Here is an 18,759-nt window from a genome sequence, read left to right on the forward strand (position 1 = left end):
GTTTAGCTTACCTTCGTTTTTTTGTCTGTGTTATATTTAAATGTTGTTTAGTAATTTATGTTTGTGTGTGTCGGGGGGAGTTAGTTATCAGTGCTTATATAGCAACGTGTACTGGGGATTGAGGTCTAGTTCTTAATGCCCTGTCTGCTAACCTTCTTGAATTCTGACGTTCGAATTCTTTGTCGAATCTGGCCTTAAAAATGTGAGGTGGCTCCCACAAGTTCTTCTTTCAGTGCATTCCACTTGTTGACCACCTGTACAGGGTACGTGGGGTATTTCCTTATATTTCTTCGACCCATTTACGATTCCAGCTTCCACTTGTATCCTCTCGTCGCGGTTTCTCTCAATTAAAAGACGCCGCCCTTGTCCACCTTGTCTTATTCTTCTCGCTATCTTGTACAGTATGTTGTGATCATATCTCCTCTGCTTCTTCTATCCTTCCAAAATGTCTTCTTATAAAGAACGTCGCTTTTCGCTCGTATGCGTTATATTTTATATATATATATATATATATATATATATATATATATATATATATATATATATATATATATATATATATATATATATATATATATATATATATATATATATATATATATATCAAGTGAGTGGATGGGGAAGATGTGAATGCGACACAACATCCGGGTCGTACCAGGGGCATCTCAACCATTCTGCCCTCACACAAATTCATTCCCCCTGACCATCACCAGCCTTGGCCAGCAGCCACCTTGACCACCACCATCCCGGCCCACCACCACCACCACCACCACCACCACCACCACCACCACCACCACCTGGGCCAGTTCTCTGGGTCAGCCATCAGGAGCGTCTGAGTAACAAGGAGGCAGATAGATCTGAATGCACATTGTGGGTTTGTCTTTTTTTAAATCATTGTCCACCACAGCCAACAATGACGTGTGTGTGTAGTGTACTTTGTCTTTCCACTCCTCCTCCGTCGGGGCAGAAACGGTTGGGCACGTTTTCTTTCATCTGGTACCTCTGTTTACCTAGCAGAGGTAAATAATAGGTATTATGGAGTTAGGTAATTGTTATGGCTTGTATCCTGACAAAGATCAGGATACAAGACCTCGATAACCCTAAATACAAGCTTCCTGTACCCGACAACTGGAATTATTACATTATTCCTATGTACCTGTTTGGAGTGAGCAATAGTCACAGGGGATACCTGAGCACATTGGCACATTCCTTTACTATCTTGTCTGCCCCTGCACCTCTGTTGCTACGTAGTTCACTGACAGCTACTGTATCTACCCGATCTGTGTGAGAACTAAAATGATTCTTCGTCTCTCGTACCCGATGGAGAAGACGGGTTGTTGTTAAAGATTCGCTACCTGGAGCAAAAAGTTCCAAGTAGCACGGGCTATGGTGAGCCCGCAGTGGACTACTGGAAGACAGGTAGAAGCGGGTCAGCCCAGCCGGGTCGTGAGGGACGGGGCCTTGGTGCTCGGGACGGGGCCGCTGTCTATGTCCTCTCCCGTATTATTAACATCTTTATTGAGAAAATTAATTACAATTTTGCCTAATCTGAGGATTTCGATTAAGTCTTAAGTGAGGATAATGCTGGTATTCACTGTCACGCAGTACAGAGGGTCATACAAAAGACAATAGGTCTAAACTGTAGGCGGAAGCACATATATATCATGGTTACAATCAGTGTTTTAATGTATGGATATGTGACAGATATATGAGTGACAGGCGTGACCCCAGGACGCTGGTTCGACCCCCACGGGCAAATATCGTTGCAGTTACGTTATGTGTTTGCAGAATATATGTGATTAATCACTGTGTATGTGTGTGTGTTTATCTTGCCTGGTTTCTAGGGGAGATGAACTCTAGCTCTCGGGTCTCGCCTCCGATTTATCAGTTTACTGGCGTATAATGTCCGTGTGTATGTGTTCTCTATGTTTTGACTCATCACTGCCGTTATGTTTAATTATTTTACGTTGCAGCAATGTTCTTGCAGCGTCCCGGCGCGGAGAAGGTAACCAGCCTGTCCTCATAAGTTCCCCCAATGTCAAGAAAACGGCCAATTTAAACTGTCCTCTCCTAACCTACCAGAGGACCCAAAACAGAAAACGGGACAGTACGTCACTTTCGCCAGCCGCTTCCATTTGCTAGTACGACAATTGTGTGTGCGTGTGTACGACACATGGGTCGTACACAGGGTCCAAGAGGAAATAGCTCGAGTCTGCAGATACAAATAGTAAACACCCCCCCCCCATCACAAAGTGACAGAACAGATTTAGTGTAATGATAGTACCTATTAAATAAACTGCCGCCATTGTCAGAGATATCACTTATCTGCGGAGAGTATAGTCTGGTGCCTTCACCACCAGCTGCTGTGTTGGTGCTTCATGTTGCGGTGTGAGGCTCTCGTGTGTGTGTTGTGTGACCTGTACCTGCTGCACCCACCTGATACAGGCCCCCTGGTACAGGTCCCCTTGTTACAGACACCTGGTACAGGCACCTGTTACAGACACCTGTTATAGGCCCCCCTGTTACAGACACCTGGTACAGACACCTGTTACAGACACCTGTTATAGGGCCCCCCTGTTACAGACACCTGGTACAGGCCCCCTGGTACAGGCCCCCCTGTTACACCCACTTGGTACAGGCCCCCCTGTTACACCCACTTGGTACAGGCCCCCCCTGTTACACCCACTTGGTACAGGCCCCCCTGTTACACCCACTTGGTACAGGCCCCCTGTTACAGTCACCTGGTGCAAGTAACTTATTGTGGAACACTTAAAGCTGAACACCAAGCTAAGAGGTGAAGCCGAGAGGTGAAGTATCCTCTTGTGTATAGATGGATGTGAACAAGACACGTCTATACACAAGAGGATGCCTCTTTACCAGTCTAGTCATGGTCAGAGGTCAGACGCTAGAGGATAGCCTCACTAAACCTGGCTGCCGGGCGATTAGTGTGTGTATAGTGATGGTCAATGGTGGGTCGGGGGTCATGCCCCCCTTGGAAGGGGTGTCAGCCCTAATGCTCCCCTTAATAAAGTCAGTGGGGATGAAATGTTCGAGGCCGATTTCATAGTTTATCATTTGTTTATTATGTTATTCAGCGGCTCTGAACACTGGCATGACCCAACCTTTTGGGGTGGACCCGGGCACCGCCGGTTACCCCATCTAGTTTACTTATGTTTACTAAGACAATGGTGGAGAGGGTAGGGAAGCGGGGGGAGGATGAAGGGGAGCATAGTGAAGAGAAGGAAAGAACAAGTAAGAGAAGGAATGATATACAAAGAACTGGGATAAAAAAATTGATAGATGAGGAGAGTCGAGTAGTGCAGCAGGTCGACCTTCATGTGTCGACTCATTTTTAAAACTAAGACTAGGGATCATAAGGGCTGTCAAATGGCGTACCTAGTGAAAGTGCAAGCAAGAGCTGTTATCCTACCTCAGCTCATCTGAAGCAGGCTCTTAGAAACTCATTTATATCATAAGAATGTACTTGAAACTATCACATAGGGAACTATCATATAAGGAACCTGGTGAAAGTGCAAGCAAGAGCTGTAATCCTTCCTCAGCTAAGTTGAAACGTACTAGAGGCCCATTTATTTCACGAGCCTGTTATATGCATCTGTAGGAATAGACTTTAACATTAGGTAAAAATCATATAAGGAACAAGATAAGCCTGTAGCCAACTGTGTGCCAGAGCCTTCATGTGATCAGTTGACCTGATCTCCCGTGTATCAACCTGTGGAGCGAACAAGTTCCAGACGCGAGTCAGCCTCGGAGTGAATGATCGCTGATGGATTCATGTTCTTGAGAATGGCACTTCCAGCATGAGACTGTTGAAGGTTGAGAGCCTAGTGCTACGAGTGGCAACTACTGGTACACCAGGGAGCTGGGTCTCTCTCTCACACACACACACACACACACACATATATATATAAATACCAGGTATATATAACCATGAAGGAATAGGTCCCCTGGTGTATGCTGTTCGCGTTTTCCTTTGTCATCTCCTACCTACTTTAACTACTCCTCTCTCTCTGCCTCACCACACACCAGCCTCGCCCTCCACTTATTTCAATGACTCGCCAACACAAGGAATTTTTTTTTGGTTTTTATGCCAAATATAATACACACTGTCACTATCGCATAGTTAATGTCACTAACGCATAACGTCACTATCGCATAGTCAGTTCACTAACGCTTAATTATTATAATTACGACATGTGGTCGTGCACATGTTCTAAATTGCGTCAAACACCAGCCGAGGCCAGAACTCAAAGTTGCAATTAAATGCATTTGCAACAGACATCGAAGGTTATTATGAAGTGCGCGTGTTGCAGAAACAAATAAATCCTCACTAACTGCATTTACAGATGACACGAAGGCGCGTGAATAGGAACACATGTTATAACCATTAAGTCCACTTACCGTAAGTCCGTCTATGTCGCGGTGGGCAAAGATGGCCAAGCAGGAAGTCTCTGGAACACGAAGATAAAAGCATTATGATTTTTTTTATACGGCAATGATAATTCGATATGTTGCTGTCTAATCTGACAGAGAGGAACTTTGTTCCCTAAAGTGATACACACTGACAGGTATTTGTTCTCTGTGAGCGCAGTTATCACATGCCTGTCTGCCTGCCGGCCGGCCTGCCTGCCTGCCGGTCTGCCTGCCGGCCTGCCTGCCTGCCGGCCTGCCTGCCTGCCTGCCTGCCTGCCTGCCTGCCGGCCTGCCTGCCTGCCTGCCTGCCTGCCTGCCTGCCGGCCTGCCTGCCTGCCTGCCTGCCTGCCTGCCTGCCTGCCTGCCTGCCGGCCTGCCTGCTTGTCTCTCACCATAACTACCCCTCACCACCTTAGCAACAACATTAAACCATGTCATCCCCAACAATAACACCGACTTAACAGGGTCCCCCATCTAAGAGGAGCCCACAAGCGGATGAAGCAACAGAGGCCTCCTCGAGGCTTCCCGTGAAGCCCTCGTGTTCACAGCACATAGTAAATGGTCTTAAATTATCACCAACATGCACACAGAGAGAGTGATGAGCCCCACTTTACCATCAGTGTGGGGCGTGTTGCTTTATGTAAATATATAGAGCCCTTGTGAGGGATAATCTCACCGCCCTTGACGCGATGACACTTGCCAGAGATGCATATCCGGATCTTGAAATCTTGAGGCGATTGTTTGGAATACACAATGGTGGATGTGTTGCTTACAGTGTTGCGTTTAGAAGGTCGGGTTCTAGCTCTTGAGCCTCCGTGCTTCCTGGGGGGGTGTAACAAAAAGGAGGCCTGGTCAAGGACCGGGCCGCGGGGACGCTAAAGCCCCGAAATTATCTCAAGATAACCTCAAGACAGTCTTGATCCGTTCTGGTTTGACAGGTCAGCACATGCGAGTACTCAACACTGGTGAAATGTTCGCGGCCTTACTGTTATGTATAAGATCAATGTTCTCAACATTCCCAGCTGGCAAAACTTGGTGGAGAACAAGAAGCTCCGCGCTCACAAGGCCCTCACAACACAAGATGCTTACAACACAAGGCCCTCACAACACAAGGCCCTCACAACACAAGATGCTTACAACACAAGATGCTTACAACACAAGGCCCTCACAACACAAGGCCCTCACAACACAAGGCCCTCACAACACAAGGCCCTCACAACACAAGGCCCTCACAACACAAGGCGCTCAGCCACAACAGGCTCACCTCGGGGGAGTGACCAAGACACGGTACACCTCGGGGGAGTGACCAGGACACGGTACACCTCGGGGGAGTGACCAGAACACGGTACACCTCGGGGGAGTGACCAGGACACGGTACACCTCGGGGGAGTGACCAGAACACGGTACACCTCGGGGGAGTGACCAGAACACGGTACACCTCGGAGGAGTGACCAAGGCACGGTACACCTCGGGGGAGTGACCAAGGCACGGTACACCTCGGGGGAGTGACCAGAACACTGTACACCTCGGGGGAGTGACCAAGGCACGGTACACCTCGGGGGAGTGACCAGAACACGGTACACCTCGGGGGAGTGACCAGAACACGGTACACCTCGGGGGAGTGACCAGAACACGGTACACCTCGGGGGAGTGACCAAGGCACGGTACACCTCGGGGGAGTGACCAAGACACGGTACACCTCGGGGGAGTGACCAGGACACGGTACACCTCGGAGGAGTGACCAAGGCACGGTACACCTCGGGGGAGTGACCAGAACACGGTACACCTCGGGGGAGTGACCAGAACACGGTACACCTCGGGGAGTGACCAGAACACGGTACACCTCGGGGGAGTGACCAGAACACGGTACACCTCGGGGGAGTGACCAGAACACGGTACACCTCGGGGGAGTGACCAGGACACGGTACACCTCGGGGGAGTGACCAAGGCACGGTACACCTCGGGGGAGTGACCAGAACACGGTACACCTCGGGGGAGTGACCAAGGCACGGTACACCTCGGGGGAGTGACCAGAACACGGTACACCTCGGGGGAGTGACCAGAACACGGTACACCTCGGGGGAGTGACCAGAACACGGTACACCTCGGGGGAGTGACCAAGGCACGGTACACCTCGGGGGAGTGACCAGAACACGGTACACCTCGGGGGAGTGACCAGAACACGGTACACCTCGGGGGAGTGACCAAGGCACGGTACACCACGGGGGAGTGACCAAGGCACGGTACACCTGCACCTCAGGGAAGCTCAAGGTGAGCCTGCTACTCAGTCTTCACAACATATAATCTTAAACTAGGGTTTTAACATGTAAATAATGTAAAACAATTACCCTTGCCGAAGGTCCCGCACTTGCGTATTGTCTTGTTGTTAATTAAACACACACATTATAAACACACATTATACACACACATTAGACAGCCGGCGGCTAGAAAGGCGGGGTCCAAGAGCTAACGCTCTCGGTAAGGACGTGTGTGTGTGAATGTGTGTATATAAATGTGTGTGTGAATATCTGTCATCATGAAAGTCATTGAGTATAATTGTAGTGAGTCACGCCATTATGAGGATCTGCTCTGGGAACTGGACACCAAGAGAGAGCCTTAAACCTGCTCCAGTCCAAGGTTTGGGAAGACCTAAGGCGGTGGGAATAGCACCAGTACCAGCAGCAGTACCAGCCCCAGCACTAGTACCAGTACCAGCAGTACCAGTCCCTTCAGCACCAACAGCACCACCACCACCACCACCACCAACACCAGCATCACCAACACCAAACTGTCTCACTGATCCTGACCCTTCACCACCTGTGTCAATGTTCATCTTGTGTCGCGTCCACACCTATCACCTTGCTCCTCCCTTTGTTAATTATTACGGTCTGCCTTCATAGATGCTGAAACACCATAAGCAAGTTATGGTCTTGCATGACTGCATCACCTTCAGTCCTGGTATATGAAGGAGATGTGCACAACAGGCTCTGCCCTCAGTGTTAACATTAATTAATTATTCATCTCTCTCATCTGGGTCCATCTGTCCTCTAATTAGTGTCGAGCAGATACTTACAAAGGCAGCCGGTAATTGGTCCTTATTTCAGAGATATTTAAGAACAATGGTGCGTGAAAATGCCAAAATATACACATACAAACACACACACAGTGGTGGAGGCAGACTCCACATACACAGTTTCAAGTGTAGATATGATAGAGCCCAATGGGCTCATGAACCTGTGCACCAGTTGATTGACAGTTGAGAGGCGGGACCAAAGAGCCATAGCTCAACCCCCACAAGCACAACTAGACGAGTACAACTAGGTGAGTACACACACACATTCCCCAATTAGTCCTAAACAAAATTGCTCCCAAGCATACCTCAATGCAAATTTAAAATCATCCAGATAACCTTGAGGCCTGGTCGACGACCGGGCCGCGGGGACGCTAAGCCCCGGAAGCACCTCAAGGTAAACTGAAGATAAGGCAGGTCACTCTCGCACGAGGCTCCACAGAGACCACAAGACTCCCTGAGCCTCTTCAGCGGACAATCCAACACCACTTCTGGTTAAAATGATCAGCAACTTCATAGACCTTCCCATTGTGGAGTGAAATGCGAACCCGTCTCCATTATCATTTGTGGAGTGGAATGGTTACACTGTTAAGACGGATTGCAAAGTTAAGACGGAGAGTTACGTCACAAAGAGTGTGAGACAATGCAAGAGAATCTATTCAAAGATGGATTGAAAATGACGATTCGTATTTAACCCTGAAAAATGCAAAATTATGCAAATAGAAGCAGAAGCAAGGCGACCTAAGGAGCAGAATGAGATGAAGGGCAGACAACTTTCTCCCACATAGAAGGAGAAAAACCACGGGGGGGGGGGGGGGGGGAGTGGGGGGGGGGGGGGGAGTTGACAATCCGCACCATATGCAAAACTTGCAAAAATTCAAATGGCCTTCAGAAACCTTGGTAAGGAATGCGAGTCACACTTGAAGATTCACAAACGTGCAGAGATAGTCAACACGACTCACCACACAGCAAGGCAGGAGAAACAGCGAGGGGACATGATATCAACATACAAGATTCTAAGAAAAGTCGACAGAATCAACAAAGATGCAATGCTCCAAGTGGTTAACAGAAACGTAACAAAGTTTTTCTTTAGCCTTAGAGATGTAAATAAATGGAACGGGGAAGGGAGGAAGGGAATTATCAAGGGGAAAGCGCCAAGCCATCACGACTACGCAAATACTGCAAAATACTACAAAATACAACACATTCAATCCTAACCCATCCCGTCTCTAGGAAACTTGGCCCTTATAGATAAGGTAATGATGAGGAGCAAGTGCTAAGCCAGTACTACTATACAGCACTAGGAAGGGAGGTGAGGACAGGGGCCGAGGGAAGCAATGGTACCCAACCATTTGGGCAGTTGGGAATCGAACGCCGACCTGCAAGCAGCGAAGCCGTCGCTCTGCCGACCAGATGTGCATGATGGCTTGAAGCCTCGTCTCATACTGGTCTCTGGGAGGGAACATCTGCTCCCGACACCGTTAATACGACACAATATAAGACTGCTTCTATTTCTCAAGGTTCGGAGTGATCTTACAAGAGATCATGATGGTACAACAGCTAGTTACTTCTAATGATTCTCCTCTGTGTGTGTGTGTGTGTGTGTGTGTGTGTGTGTGTGTGTGTGTGTGTGTGTGTGTGTGTGCCTAAATGTACTCCCTAAGCCTACCTCCCCAAATTTCTTATTTTAACACATTTGTGTTCATTCGCACGATGTTCTATCCCCTTTACTTTTAAAATTGTGCATAAAGGCAGTTTAATTTCTTAGTTATACTGACAACTAATATATACACTCTTACTGACAATTCTAACAATTAGTTATTTTCTGCCATTTCTCTAACTCATTTGCCTGTCCAGTTTCCATCTATGTCCCCCTTGTTCTGATATTCCTAGCTTTGAACACAGATGCCTTATCAACTGTGTTAATTATCCCTAAAATCTCGTATGTCATTATCATGTCCCTCTCCCCTACATATTTGGCCCTTTTCTAACTTTGTGCGTTACCAGCTGAAGGTTCCGTGCCGGCGCTGCATACTGAAGAGCGGGTCTCGCATAGGTCGTGCATAGAATGTGAAATAGCTCATTTGTCATGATTAACGGACGCTACAGGGACGTTGTTGAATAGCTTTGTATAATGGTTCTTGTCTTAGACTGCAATTCTTAGCATTTACTCATGCACCGGGAATCTTCCAGAGGATCTGAGCAGCACTACTCCCAAGTTAGAGACCTTGAGGACCTGTCTTCAGCGTCTCACCACAGAGCTCCAGGCTAGACGGGAATCTCCAGAAGAGACAGTGATCACCGTAACAGGTCCTGTCAACTGTGCAAAGCTGACCGCAGTGGGACAGGATACTCACAGAATGCTGGTGAAAATACTATTGTAATTACTGTTATTAATTACTTTTGAATCATTATTATGAACTCTTATTATGTATTATGTAAACGGTTGATTATTGAGTGGAAGAGGGCGGGTGACCATGAGCCGCCCTGGGTGGCTGGGGGGACATGTGGGTGGGTGTTGACCCTGGGTGGGTGGGCGGGGAGGAATTACCCACCCACTCTCAAACAACCATCCCACCCATCCACACACCCAACCCACCTACACTGAGCTATCAAAGCACCCACACGCACCCACTTACCAGAACCAAACCTAACCAACCACTCATTGAAACCTTGCTACCACCCACCCTCACCCTCCCCACCACCTTCCTCAGTCCCAACCCACTGTCACCCCGCCCACTGTCACCCCGCCCACTGTCACCCCGCCCGCTGTCACCCCGCCCACTGTCACCCCGCCCGCTGTCACCCCGCCCACTGTCACCTCACCCACCTGCAACACTGCTGCCCCTGATCACTATCCACCACCACATCCCTCCTCATCCAGACATCCTCCCATCGACTGCCAATCATCAAGTGGCATACGTTTATGGTCAACCATCAACTACTATCCATTCACAGCCATTCATCCATTACCACCTCTCACTGACCCAAAAGTAACCATCCCAGTATCAGCATCCAGGCTGAAGCATCAACACTCATCAAGCCACAATCACTGGAGCATCATCAACTCATCAAGCCACAATCACTGGAGCATCAACACTCATCAAGCCACAACCACTGGAGCATCAACACTCATCAAGCCACAATCACTGGAGCATCAACACTCATCAAGCCACAATCACTGGAGCATCAACACTCATCAAGCCACAACCACTGGAGCATCAACACTCATCAAGCCACCATCCTGACCTTCAGTTTCAAGGCAACTAACATCAACTTTTTGTCACACTGGATCAGACTACAAGTTGGTCAGAGAGGAGAGTAGTAGAGGGCGAGGGAACTCTGTGGCGCTGTGGGCTAAGGAATCTGTTGACAACTTACGATCACTAATTCAACGCCCCGCGGTAGGCTGGAAGCGACTGGGCTACGTTTCTTTTCATCTGATACCTTTGTTCACCTAGCAGTAACAGCCGTCTAACTAACCTGGGGAGTTAGACAGCTGTTACGGGGTACATCTTAGCAATTAGAAAATAGCTAACGATAGGCTTAAATATAATGCTATTCAATGTAGCATATATGCTATAGAATAGCAAATAATGCTATTCAATGGCTTACGGAACTAAAAACTAAGAGATAATAGAAGCACACAGACACACACACACACACACACACACACACACACACACACACACACACACACAGGGGGCTTGACGGCTGAGTAGACAACGCTCGGGATTCGTAGTCCTAAGGTCCGGGGATCGATCCTCGGCGGAGGCGGAAGCAAATGGGCAGTTCCTTTCACCCTGATGTCCCTGTTCCACTAGCAGTAAATATGTACCTGAGAGTTAGACAACTACTACGTGCTGGGGATGTGTGTTAGAGAAATATATGTAGTAGACACTATAGAGGAAAAATAGATCGGTTAGAAAGGCGAGATCCAAGAGCAAATAGCTCGATTTTGCAGACACAAATAGTAAATAAATAATAAATAAATGTTTATTCAGGTAAGGTACATACACACAAGAGATTTTTACAAAAATTGCTAGGTTTATAGATAGAGCTGGTACAATGCCTAAAGCCACTATTACGCAAAGCGTTTTGGGCAGGAAAAACATTACAGACTAAAACTAAACACACACAAAATAGACACTCGCTCCGCGTGAAGCCAGAAACATGGTTGTAGACCAACAAGGGGGTTGTGTTCCAGAGGAAAGTACAGTAGTAGGACAAGGCCTGAAATAAGTGATGGGATGAGAAAGCTTTAAATTAAACTCCCTGCTACCAGGCGGCCCAAGTCTTCTACTCAACAGAAAACGCGAGCGCGCGATAAAGGGGGGATAGACTAAGCTATTTTAATATTTTAGTAATATAAGTTTGGGGGCGGGTAACGTTAGGAACCAACATGACCTGTTTCTCCAGTTCATGTTGATACCATGTGTGTGTGGAGCGGTTCAGGGGAGGAGAGTGGACCAGCCAAGGCCAGCAGGTCCCAGCACGGCCTCACACCTCTCTCCTCACTCCACCAAAACTGTCTCAAGTCAACTTTTACGAATCCTTAAACGACTGAGAATCCTTAAACGACTGAGAGTCCTTAAACGACTGAGAATCCTTAAACGACTGAGAGTCCTTAAACGACTGAGAATCCTTAAACGACTGAGAATCCTTAAACGACTGAGAATCCTTAAACGACTGAGAACCTTAAACGACTGAGAATCCTTAAACGACTGAGAATCCTTAAACGACTGAGAATCCTTAAACGACTGAGAATTCTTAAACGACTGAGAACCTTAAACGACTGAGAATCCTTAAACGACTGAGAATTCTTAAACGACTGAGAACCTTAAACGACTGAGAATCCTTAAAGGACTGAGAATCCTTAAAGGACTGAGAATCCTTAAAGGACTGAGAATCCTTAAACGACTGAGAACCTTAAACGACTGAGAATCTTAAACGACTGAGAATCTTAAACGACTGAGAATCCTTAAACGACTGAACCCGTGTCAATAATCAGATAATATTATTAATTATAATAAAATAATTTAAAAAGAGAATACAAATCAAATTATTTCTGATATAATAATCATTATAATGACACATATAAGTTATTCATTTAGGGGTCCCGGTAGTACAGTCGGCTACGTTCCCGACTCATAATCGAAAATTCTGAGTTCAAATCCCCGGAGAGGCAGAAATGGTTGGGCGCGTTTCTTTTCACCTAAAGCCCCTGTCCACCTAGCAGTAAATAGGTAACTAGGAGTTAGTCAGCTTGTTGATTGTAATTAACCCACGGGGAGAGTGGGGGGGGGGGGTCAGTAAATTGGCCCACCGGGGGGGGGGGAGGAGACCGGGATATAAGCCTAACAAACTGTATATATAAACTGGCTGCCTGTTCTCCGACACCATCAATTAAATACATAACAATTATTATAACAAAATAATTACCCGTTATTAAAGTTATCTGGGGATTAAGGTAAAAGCAAGGTAATTATCAGGAGAAAGCACCAAGCCATTATCACTACATAAACTAATGTTAAACTGCCCATTTTCAGTATAATCATCAGTGTCTTGTACCATGCGAGAAGTCACATGTATGTTGGTACGCGTGCGCGCGCACCCACACCAGGGATCACTCGGCACTTAAACTCTGTGGGAACGACGCGCCTCGCAGCCCCACTCCTGTGCCAGATAAGTCCAGTACGGGCTCACCATAGCCCGTGCTAATTGAAACGTTTTGTTCCCAGTAGCTGAATCTTAAACAAACGCGCCTCCTGACTCTGCATGATGGCCTAGCTCTCCTGGGAGTGAGTGACCTTTAACTTTTGCTAGGCCTCCTAGGTATGTTATCTGTTAAGGAACGTCAAACGCAGACGCCACGTGATCAAACTATACATGAATAACTGGTGTCATATTTTCAGACGGCTGCTTGAAATGTGTGTGCATGTGCTTCCCTAATAGTGCTTAAGGGGGGAGCTGCTGACATAATTAAAAACAGGAAATTGGTGATCGGTGAACCGATCACCACGGTTTGACATTGTCTATTTTGAATCATGTATATTGTGAATATGTCTCCTCCCTTCCCAGAAATGTTTGTAAATTAACTGTTGGGTTAACTCGTCACAATTTTAAAGCTGTGGGTTAATTGGACGTCAAGCTTCATGCAGTTAATTTTGCATTCACATTCTTAGGTCCATTTGTCTTATCTGTATTTCCTATTTTCATCTATGTGGCTCGGTTTGCCATTGTCTATTTTGAATCTTGTATCTTGTGAATATGTCTCCTCCCTTCCCTGAAATGTTTGAAAATTCAACTATCTTTAACTTGTTATTTTTGACAATTATTTGAGTGGAATTCAGGGCGATTGCACATATTTGAAGTTTTAAATTACGACTTTTTAATACCGAATATATGCAAATTAGTGAAAACTGCGCTTTCTCAGATTTTGCCCAAATCCCCCTACAGTTTTCAAAATACGAAGCCTATCGGAAATATGATTACTGAGCGTTATTTTTTAGCGGAATTCTCAAATCTGTTTCTCGTAAAAGGGTAACTAGGTAAACACTGAAGGAGCCGGTCGGCCGAGCGGACAGCACGGTGGACTTGTGATCCTGTGGTCCTGGGTTCGATCCCAGGCGCCGGCGAGAAACAATGGGCAGAGTTTCTTTCACCCTATGCCCCTGTTACCTAGCAGTAAATAGGTACCTGGGTGTTAGTCAGCTGTCACGGGCTGCTTCCTGGGGGTGGAGGCCTGGTCGAGAACCGGGCCGCGGGGACACTAAAAGCCCCGAAATCATCTCAAGATAATCTCAAGAAGAAGACAAGGACAGGAAACAGAGCGTCACAGTCAAAAAGCAGGAGTCGAGTTATAGCAGCGGAACAAGTGGTGGTTCCCAAGGTTCTGTTCTAGGACCGTTGCTGTTCCTGGTATATGTGAATGACCTAACGGAGGGAAGGGCAGGAAACTATGAGGGGAGAAAGAGCCAAGCCATTACGACTATATAGTACTTGGAAGGGATCAGGATAAGGATTTGGGATGGGACGGGTGGAAGGAACGGTGCTCAAACACTTGGACGGTCGGGGATTGAACGCCGACCTGCATGAAGGGAGACCGTTGCTCTACCGTCCAACCCAAGTGGTTGAGCTCACTCCCTCCCTAACGGAGGGGGTGAGTGAGGGGGGTGAGTCAGGAATAAGGAGGAAAAATAAAAGAGCCTTAGAAGTGGATATAATACCAGCACTAGCACCGAAGGCATATAAACCAGATAACAGCATATGGCACGTTGGCAAACATAATTAAAGAGGCAATTAAAAGCCTAAATAAGGACTTTATGATTACCTATAGAGCCTGTACATTGTGAAACTTAAAACTAAACTTGAAAAAAATGCAGAGGTTTGCAACAAGACTAATTCCTCTATTGATGGGACAAAGCTACAAGGACAGATCAAGGGAAAAGGGAACTTTACCTCACAACTCTAGGAATCAAATGTAACAGAGGGGACATGATAACTTCATACAAGATAACGAGAGGAATAGACAAAATTAACTTGGACAGCCTCCTTTAAATTAGAAAAAAAACAAAGAGCAAGAAGACAAACGTAGAGATATGAAACACAAATGAGTCAAAGAAATGTAAGGAAATACTCGAAGGTCAACAAGTGGAATGCACCGAGAAGAAGTTGTGGAAGCCACCTCCAATCACAATTTTACGACCAGATTCGACAAAGAACTTGAAAGTCAGTAGAGTTAAATTCTAACAACAGGTACAACGAGGCCAGTAGGCGGGCATAAAAGAGCTCCACCTCACTCCCCCGTATAGTCGCTGATAAGTACCACCTCGGCCTCCACCGCAACCACACCACCACCAACACAACCACAACGCCACTACCACAACCACCAGAGGCCGGGTGGGCGTCACCGCCCCACGACCTTGACGAGAGGGTCACCAGGACCTGGTTAATCGTACCTTGATGCTGGTGACGTGCACCCGGTGACGGTCGCATGGCCAGATGTAACCCACGCTTGTCCACCCACTCCCGTCAACCCACTCCCTTCAACCCACTCCCGTCAACCCACTCCCGTCAACCCACTCCCGTCAACCCAAGCCCGTCCATCCACGCTTGTCCAGCCACCGTCTACCCACGCTTGTGGCTATACATACGTTGCCTGTCGGCGGAAACTAAGGCGTCTTGCGGCAGATACACACACACTGGCAAGCAGATAAGGAGTCCCAGGAGTCCCTCAGGGAGGCGAGCACCGGCCTTTTCCCCTACACACAAAAGGCGACAACTGGATGAAGATCAACTGATGGTGTCAGCTGATCGCTACTGATACTGTGTTGCCAGCCTTACGTTTTCTATGTATGGTTGTCCGGGTGACTTAAATTGCATGATTAAGCCATATTAACATTAATTAAGCCTTAATTGCTTAAGCCTTAATTGTTTTCGTCGACCGAAAATATTACCGAATGTTTTGATTGTCTGATATTTTATATATAATGAGAGTTCTAATATATATTCTAGATGTTGAAGGGTTCTTTTAGGGTGATAAGTTCTCTGAAACTGAAATTGATTCTGGCGCTATGATATCTGCAGCAACGGAGGTGATAATATTAATATTTTCCAAATTGTTTTTGGAAAATGGCAGCGAATGCAATGATCATCTATGTCTATATTGTATGTACAGCTGTATGCTGCTAGTTTGGTGAGTCCCAGCCGTAGTCTAGTTATCGTTATATCCATCTCTCTCTCTTTATGCCTGGCGTGTTTCTAAGTTCCCAGGTCATTGTTTCTGGTTCCATAATATGCTACAGAACATAATATTTCCTATTTATGGTTTTATAGTATGCTGAAGAGCATTATGCTTCATATTTATAGTTCTACAGTATGCTGAAGAACATTGTTTCCTATTTACTGTTCTATTGAATGTTGAAAATCATAATGTTTTCCATTTCGCTGCAAAGCTTTGGAAATTGGGGGATACTAGGGCTCCAGCGAGGTTCTTAAATAAATAAAATATATATATATATATAAAACCTAGTAAATTCTTTACCCCGAAAACTATAACAATACCGCGTGTCAATGCCTTTCTAATACTGTATATATGACTTTCAATTACATTCTAATACTGTATATATATTTATATATAATGACATACTGTATATGAAGTTCCTTTCGTTATCAGCATACAGTATATACGTCTTCCTAGGTTGTAAATTATAAAATAGTTTTTGTTTATGGAGCCAAGTCCTCGAGGAAGATTATAAAGATGTAGTTGTATCTTAGGTATGTTAATAGGCCACTATTAAACTGTGGCCAATTTAAGCAAAAAAGTAGTTAGCAATGATGGTCTGGATCTGATGGCATCAGTAACGGAAAATGTGTATTAACGGTTTCAATCCGGATTCAGAAATTTATGAGACTTGTTCTTGCAGCAAATGTGAGGTTATAATATATGTATATATGTATATATGTATATATGTATATATATATATATATATATATATATATATATATATAATATAAATAAAATAATTATATATAATTGTATATAAAATTATAAATTATATAAACTTAAACTCCTGTTTAGATAGTAACTATAGTGATGGTCGTCAATAGTCACGAATTCGTACGTACTTAGCTTTCAGATAGTAGTATACTGACTAGTAAGGAATTCTTAAAAAAAAATTAAGTTGAAAAGCCAACTTAAATATTTCTAGGCCTAGTATAGCACACATATATACTCTATTAGGCCTCAGGTATCGTGTATTAGGCCTTGGTGGGTTAGTTTAGGTTAGTTTGTCTTTGCAACATAATTTAAAAAATAGTTTCTCCGGTTTGTCCAACTCAATAGTGCCAATTGGTAAAGCAATAGTCCCCGTGGCGCATTGGTAAAGCACTCGCCTGGCGCTTCGCGAGCATTTTGGCCTGGGTTCGTATCCTGGCTGGGGAGGATTGACTGGGCGCCAATCCTTAACTGTAGCCTCTGTTTACCAGGCAGTGAATGGGTATCTGGTTTTCAATGGGTACAATGGCTTCCCAATGTTTCTTTCTAGATTGGATCTTATTTAACAATAATAATATATTAGGAACATGACTTACTGATTTAGCTATGTTAGGATAGGTTTGGATAGACTAGGTTAGGTTTGATGAAATTTCTATGTTAGTTTTGACGCATGTAACATAAAATTGCAATCATATGCAATACAATGAAAACCTTATAATTTCATAAGACAATTTTTTGGAACAATTAAACATTTCACACAAATTCGGCTCGTTAGGTCCCAGGTCCCACGGCGGTCTCCAGCCCAGAGTTGACCACATTGGGGTCCCACAGTGGTCCCTAGCTCAGAGTAGGTCCCAGGGTGGTCCCAGGGTGGTCCCAAGGCGGTCCCAGGGTGGTCCCAAGGCGGTCCCAGGGTGGTCCCAGGGTGGTCCCAAGGCGGTCCCAGGGTGGTCCCAAGGCGGTCCCAGGGTGGTCCCAGGGTGGTCCCAAGGCGGTCCGGGCTTCGTTACGGTTTCCTACAAGTTTTTAATCTTGTCAGGGCGAAAACTATCTCCCCCCCCTGCCCCCCCCCACGACCGTGTCCCCTCATCAAGGCTGTCTCATCCCATCTCCGTCAAGGTCGTCTCATCCTCCCCCCCGTCAAGGTCGTCTCATCCTCCCCCCCCCACCCCGTCAAGGTCGTCTTATCCTCCCCCCCACCCCGTCAAGGTCGGCTCATCCTCCTCCTCCACCCCGTCAAGGTCGGCTCATCCTCCTCCCTCACCCCGTCAAGGTCGTCTCATCCTCCCCCCCCCACTCCGTCAAGGTCGTCTCATCCTCCCCCACCCCGTCAAGGTCGTCTCATCCTCCCCTCACCCCGTCAAGGTCGTCTCATCCTCCCCCCCCCACTCCGTCAAGGTCGTCTCATCCTCCCCCCACCCCGTCAAGGTCGTCTCATCCTCCTCCGCCACCCCGTCAAGGTCGTCTCACCATCCTCACCCCCGTCAAGGTCGTCTCATCCTCCCCCCCACTCCGTCAAGGTCGTCTCATCCTCCCCCCTACCCCGTCAAGGTCGTCTCACCCCCCCACTCTGTCAAGGTCGTCTCATCCTCCTCCCCCATCCCGTCAAGGTCGCCTCATCCTCCTCCCCCATCCCATCAAGGTCGTCACCCCCCCCCCCCCACCCCTAAACCAATGAAAACCGCAACACTCTTGACTTACGACCTAAAATTACTGATATTACCTCTAATATCTCGAAGGGCTCATATCACGTTTGATA

General features: G+C 46.5%; 1 long non-coding RNA gene across 6 annotated transcripts in view; it reads right to left on the reverse strand.

Moving 5' to 3' along the window:
* LOC123746035 (uncharacterized) overlaps positions 1–18,759 on the reverse strand; it is a 136,009-nt gene that overhangs the window by 13,489 nt on the left and 103,761 nt on the right. For 3 of the 6 annotated variants that reach the window (XR_011224977.1, XR_011224976.1, XR_011224978.1), the window contains one exon: positions 4,420–4,469. This is a non-coding gene — a long non-coding RNA (uncharacterized lncRNA). Of the gene's footprint in view, positions 1–4,419; positions 4,470–15,462; positions 15,545–15,657; positions 15,817–18,759 lie in introns of those variants that run through there. The other 3 variants (XR_011224975.1, XR_006771445.2, XR_011224979.1) reach the window with 3 other exon arrangements.

This window comes from Procambarus clarkii, chromosome 78 (genome assembly GCF_040958095.1).
Source record: "Procambarus clarkii isolate CNS0578487 chromosome 78, FALCON_Pclarkii_2.0, whole genome shotgun sequence".
In the NCBI taxonomy this organism is placed as follows: domain Eukaryota; kingdom Metazoa; phylum Arthropoda; class Malacostraca; order Decapoda; family Cambaridae; genus Procambarus; species Procambarus clarkii.